Raw genomic sequence first — 6,893 nt, 5'->3', positions numbered from 1 at the left:
GCATTCAAAAAGGAAAAAGAAATAATACAACTCAAAGTTACCGAAAACCTAACCTTTGCACAAGCACGCCTGAAGCATGCCCTGCTTTCAGGCAGAAGTTACGCAGACGCTGCTCGCCGGGGGGTGGAGCGTCGTCTGGTGGATGCGGGCACCCAGTGCAACCTGGTCCCGCCACAGCCCCCCGTTCAGCAGCAGAAAGTTGCTCCCGTGGCTTCTGCTGCTACACCCTCCTCCAGTGCTGTGCCTAAGGCCCCCAGTGCGAGCTCCAGTGCTGCGCCTAAGGCCTCCAGCACGAGCTCTGGTGCTGTGCCTAAGGCCTCAAGCACGAGCTCAGTCCAGATGAGTGATCTGGCTCCATCCCGGGCATCTGCAAAACAGCAGAAGGCTGCTCCTGCGGTCACTGCTGTTGCAGAAATGTCCAGGGCTGTGGCTGCGGCCTATAGCACAAACAGTGTCTCCACTGACACTTCTCCTTCAGAAACCTTGGATGAGGCCATGGATGCCTCTCCAAGCACACCGGCTTCTGAAACACAACCGGAGCGCCGCAGCTCCGCTGGTCGGGGTAAATCAAACAAACCGAAGTCGTCCAAGATCACTACACCAGGACCTAACTCGGCGACCTAGGTAAACTACTGAAAGGGCCCCCAAAACAAAACTCCCTCACTAATGACCCTTTTAATGGAAAAAGAACATCTCATGATCTGTATTTCTCTTCTCTTGGTGTTTATGGCTGCTGAAAGTGTTATCCAGTGGAATTGTAGGGGGCTGTTGAACAACCTTGACGATATATATGATATACTCTCAAATCACAAACCAAACATACTGTGCCTCCAAGAAACACACCTACGCCCATCTCAGACAAACTTTTTAACACAATACACTATATTTCGTAAAGACAGACTGAACTACCACCATCCGTCTGGTGGTGTGGCAATAATAGTACAAAAATCTGTTGCCTGTCAACACCTGCAGCTACAAACTTCACTTGAAGCAGTTGCCGTTAGAGCCATAATTTTTGATAGACTAATAACAGTGTGTTCTCTTTACATTCCACCGGACTATCATCTATCCAGCGTCGAATTCGAAAACCTCACCAATGAGCTACCTGAACCCTACTTAATTATTGGGGATTTTAATGCCCACAACCCTCTCTGGGGATCTGCGCGAGCTGATGCGCGAGGGCGGCTAATTGAAAAGTTCATCACATCATCCGGCAGTTGCATCTTTAATAAGAAACATCCAACATACTACAACACGGCCCACAACACATATTCTGCAATAGACCTGGCAATTGGCTCCGCAATTTTACTGCCCACCTCTGAGTGGAAAGTAATTAACAACCCCTTTGGCAGCGACCATTTCCCTGTGAAACTACTAGCTACAAGCAATAACTCCCAAGACACCGATTCGCCTCGAACTTTTAAACAACATGCAGCTGACTGAAAAACATTCAAAGAACTTTCCAGGCTAACCCCTTCACTAATAAGTCATTTAGATGTTGAAGCAGCCAGCTCACTTATTACGGCCCATATTCTTGACTGTGCTCAAAAGAGCATTCCAGAGACCACTCCTAAAACCCTCCCCAGACCTAGACCATGGTGGAATGAGGAGTGCAAGCGTGCACGTTCCGAACAGAATAAAGCATGGGCACTCTTACGCCGCTATCCTACGGCAGACAACCTGCTTAAGTTCAAACGGGCAAAAGCCAAAGGAAAGCGGACACGGCGCTTAGCAAAAAACGAAAGTTGGACAAGGTTTATATCGTCAATAAACTCTTACACAGACTCTCGCAAAGTATGGACTAGGATAAAGAAACTAAAAGGCTACAATACCAACCCTACTCCCCTTGTAAATAGTGTCGGTAACACAATAAAAGACCAAGCAGATGCTCTCGGCAAACATTTTGAAAACGTATTCAGTTCCTCTCATTACACACAAACATTCTTACAGCACAAGAAAGCAGCTGAGCGCCAGCCCCTTTGTGTGAACAAACGCTCAAATGAAGGATACAATGCACCATTTACGATGCCCGAACTAATTACTGCATTGTCCACATGTGGTAAGTCAGCCCCTGGAGCTGACAGAATCAGCTATGAGATGATCAGGCACTTACACATTGACACACTTTACACAATACTCTCTCTCTTTAACAAAATATGGCAGAAAGGCCGCTTTCCAAAAGCATGGAAAGAGGCAATCGTTGTACCTCTTCTATAAGAGGGGAAAGAACCGTCCTTTGCTGCTAGTTACAGGCCTATTGCCCTGACCAGCTGTTTGTGTAAGCTCCTTGAAAAAATGATAAACCGGCGACTTTTTTACTTTCTGGAGTTTCATGGTGTTCTAGACAAAAATCAGGCAGGGTTTAGGTCTGGGAGATCAACTACAGACAATCTGGTTGCGTTTGAATCGTATGTTAAAGACGCTTTTGTCCATAAACAGCACTGCTTCTCTGTATTCTTTGATATGGAGAAAGCCTACGATAGAACGTGGCGATATGGCATTCTATTGGACTTGCAGTCGTTTGGCCTTAGTGGCAATATACTCAATGTTATTCAAGACTATTTGTCTGATCGCACATTTCGTGTCCGTGTGGGGACTGCCCTGTCTAGAACATTTGTTCAAGAAAATGGCGTACCCCAGGGAGGAGTGCTGAGCTGTGCACTGTTCATTGTTAAAATGAGTTCTCTTAAAACTGTGCTGCCTCGTACTGTTTCATACTCTGCCTACGTTGACGATATCCAAGTTAGCTTTAAATCCTGTAATCTGTCGATATGTGAACGTCAAATCCAATTAAGTGTCAACAGGCTGGTTACATGGGCTGAAAGAAATGGTTTTAAGTTTAACGCTGATAAAAGTGCTGTTGTTGTCTTTTCTAGGATACGCGGTGTACAGCCTCTTCCTTGTATCACGTTAGGAGGTCAGCCCATACAAGTGAAAAAGGAACACAGGTTTCTAGGTATTTTGCTCGACCACAAGCTCACATTCATACCACACATTAAATTACTAAAAGTAAAATGCCTGAAAACAATGAACATTTTAAAGATACTATCTCATCACTCCTGGGGTACGGATAGAAAATGTCTGCTAGCACTTCTTAATAGTGTCGTTAGGTCAAGAATAGACTACGCCTGCATTGTATACCAGTCTGCAACCAAAACAGCACTCAAAATGTTGGACCCAGTATACAACTTGGGGCTTCGCTTGGCCACAGGGGCATATCGAACAAGTCCTATTCCATCCCTTCATGTCGAATCAAACCAGTGGTCTCTAGGGTACCAGCGCGCCTACACTGCTCTGATGTATGCCGCAAAGATGACTTCTTTGAAGGAACACCCTCTGAATTCCATAATGAAAAATAACACAACTGATCATCTCTTTGAAAACCGACCATCCATAGCTCCACCTTTCCCGCTGGCAGCTTCACACCTCGTCAGCGAGTTCCAAGTTCCTCTCACTGATGTCTACGGTACCTCAGTTTATGATTTGGTCGCTCCGTGGGACACTTCCCCAATTCACTGTGACATGTCCTTTAGAGAAATACATAAGAAAAATGTTCCAAACTTTGTCATCACTCAGCATTTTCTGTTCCTCCAAGACAAATACAAGGCAGCTGAATTTTACACAGATGCCTCAAAAACTACCACAGCCATATCCTGTGCTGCAAATGGCCCCCTACTTAATGTGTCCAAAACAATGAACACGAACACAAGTATATTCACTGCAGAGGCGTACGGTATACTACTGGCTTTAAACCACATTCTTCAAAACAAAATTAAGAACTCAGTTATATACACGGACTCTCTGAGTGTCGTCTCAAATCTTTCATCTCGGAAGGTCAGTAGAAACCCCACTTTTAATTGTGTTTTAAGAGCTCTCTACTCGGCTTATGGCCTGAAACTCGTTGTCACAGTCTGCTGGGTTCCTAGCCACTGCGGCATTGCTGGAAATGAAGCTGCTGACCGTAGTGCTGCAGCTGCCGCCCTTCGAAGCAGCATAGACGTAAACGAGGTCCCATATCAAGATCTGAAACCTTTTGTAAGAAGGAAGCTGCGGGACCACTGGCAGCAGCAATGGGACAGAGAAGTAGAGAATAAACTACATATCGTTAAGCCCAAAATAGAAAAGCCCCCTGCTGAAAAACATGACAGATTTGTAGAGGTAGCATTATGCAGATTAAGAATTGGCCACACACACATCACACACTCATACCTTTTAACAGACGCAAACAAGCCACAGTGCCATCGATGTGGGGGTCAGCTTTCTGTCCTTCATATACTTATTGAGTGTGACATGTGCATCACTGAAAGGAAACGTCATTTTAATGCAGCTTACACATATAACATTCCCTTGCACCCTTCACTATTTTTATCAGACCATCCAATGTTCCCATACAAAAGAGTTTTTAGTTACCTAGCAGATGTAGACTTTTTAAAATACATATCATATAGACCATAACCTCACCTGTGTTCATTATGTGTTTTAAAACAGTGGTGGAACCTGAGACTTTACACCTTAGGTGCTTGCACTCACTGTTTTAATATGACCCTATACACTATTTATCTTAGTATACTCACTATGCTTTAATTATGGCCCTATACACCAACCCCCTGAGTAAAGCTTTTTAACTAGTGCCTCCTTTACAAATCTTTCTAATCTCTTTCATCATTGTCATGGCGCTCTTTGCCTTTGTCGGCCTTGCGCCATTAAACCCAAAATCATCATCATCATCATCATCATCATGCACTTACGAGCTCCGACTTCGAGGCGCTGGTTGGCCAGCTGCCCGAACCGTACATCCTTACAGGTGACCTTAATGCTCACAACTCTCTTTGGGGCTCTTCCAGAACGGATGCCCGAGGTCGCCTGATAGAGAAATTCCTGACATCTTCTGGAGCATGCCTTTTCAACAATAAACAGCCTACATATCATAACATAGGACACAACACATACTCATGTCTTGACTTGGCTATTGGCTCCGCAGTTCTCTTTCCTCTTCTCGAGTGGGGTGTGGGAACTGACCCATATGGTAGTGACCACTTCCCCACCTCACTTAGATATATAGGTAAAGGCCCAAGCAGTTCATCTTCCCATAATAGGTTCAATGAAGCACGAGCTAACTGGAACACATTTACAGAGACATCGAAACTACACCACACATCCATAGCACACCTACACGTAGATGAAGCCGCACAACTCCTCACGGCGCACATCCTCGACGCCGCCGAAAAGTCCATTCCCCACGCCTCTGGTGCCCCGCGCAACCAGCGGAGGCCGTGGTGGAATGAGGACTGTAGGCGGGCGCGAGAGGCCCAGAACAAGGCGTGGGGTGTCCTTCGTCGGTACCCCACGTCGGGTAACCTCATTTTGTTCAAACGGGCCAAGGCGTTAGGAAAACGTGTGCGCCGTGAGGCAAAACGAGAGAGTTGGCGCTCATTCATAACATCTATAAACTCGTACACAGACACACGCAAGGTATGGACACGTATACGCAAACTCAAAGGACAAAATACACACAGCCTGCCCCTGGTCAGTACAACAGGGGACACACTGGAAGACCAGGCTGACACACTCGCACAACACTTCCAACACGTGTCCAGTTAAGCACACTACACGAACACTTTCTTGAAGTATAAAGCCTCTTGTGAAAAGAAGTCCCTACACGATAACATCAAATCACAGACTTCTTACAACTCCCTGTTTTCACTACATGAGCTGAGGGCTGCTCTGAGCACGTGTAAACCCTCAGCTCCAGGCCCAGACAACATTACATACACAATGATACAACACCTACACGCAGACACACTTGAACACTTCTACATCTATATAATAAAATATGGCTTTCGGGGCGTATTCCACACTCTTGGAGGGAGGCCATTGTAGTGGCTTTCTTGAAGGAGGGAAAGGACCCGTCGTCCCCCTCAAGTTACCGTCCAATAGCCCTGACGAGCTGCCTGTGCAAGCTCTTCGAGAAGATGATCAATCGCAGGCTCGTGTACTTCCTCGAGTACAATGGTCTTCTCGAGAGCTGCCAGGCAGGCTTTAGGGTGGGGCGATCGACGAACGATCAACTGGTTGCACTTGACTCATACATCAAGGATGCCTTCGTGCATAAGCAGTACTGCTTAACTGTCTTTTTCGACCTCGAGAAGGCCTACGACACCGCTTGGCGTTATGGGATCCTTAGTGACCTCAGGTCATTCGGTGTTTCGGGTAATATGTTGAACACCCTTGTTAGTTATTTGTCGGAGAGAGCGTTCAGAGTAAGAGTTGGTTGTGCACTTTCCAAGGTTCACGTCCAAGAAAATGGCGTGCCGCAAGGTGGCGTGTTGAGTTGCACTCTCTTTATCGTAAAGATGAACTCTCTGGGAAAGGCACTCCCACCAACAATCTCTTATTCTATGTATGTAGACGACGTGCAAATATCTTTTAAATCATGTAATATGTCAATATGCGAACGTCAAGTCCAGCTTGGTGTCAAGAAGCTTGCCGGCTGGGCAGACAAGAATGGGTTTAAATTGAATCCTGCAAAAAGCTCCTGCGTTGTGTTCTCCAGGAAGCGCGGGGTCCATCCGGACCCAGACATTACTCTGAATGGTGTGTCGCTTCCTGTGAACAAGGAGCACAAGTTCTTAGGTGTTGTGTTTGACCACAAACTCACATTCATTCCACACATCAAGAAACTTAAACATAAATGTCTGAAAACAATGAATATACTTAAGGTTCTCTCCCACAATTCGTATGGATCCAACAAAGAACTACTACTACGGCTTTATACTGCGTTTGTTGGGTCTCGTTTAGACTATGGCAGTGTGGTATATGGGTCGGCGACTAAAACAGCGCTGGGAATGCTTGACCCAGTGCTACACTTGGGGGTGCGGCTTGCGTCGGGTGCT

General features: G+C 46.1%; 1 long non-coding RNA gene across 1 annotated transcript; it reads right to left on the bottom strand.

The window, feature by feature from the left end:
* LOC144167562 (uncharacterized) lies at nt 1-4,302 on the bottom strand. Its single transcript, XR_013322035.1, has 2 exons — nt 4,210-4,302; nt 1-367 (listed from the first exon to the last, which is right to left on the bottom strand). It is a non-coding gene; the product is annotated as an uncharacterized LOC144167562 (long non-coding RNA).
* Between the last annotated feature and the right edge of the window lie 2,591 nt (nt 4,303-6,893).

This window comes from Haemaphysalis longicornis, unplaced genomic scaffold (genome assembly GCF_048455015.1).
Source record: "Haemaphysalis longicornis isolate Haplotype H1 unplaced genomic scaffold, Haemaphysalis longicornis Haplotype H1 scaffold_1, whole genome shotgun sequence".
NCBI classification, from domain to species: Eukaryota; Metazoa; Arthropoda; class Arachnida; order Ixodida; family Ixodidae; genus Haemaphysalis; species Haemaphysalis longicornis.
This window is presented reverse-complemented; position numbering and strand designations above follow the sequence as displayed.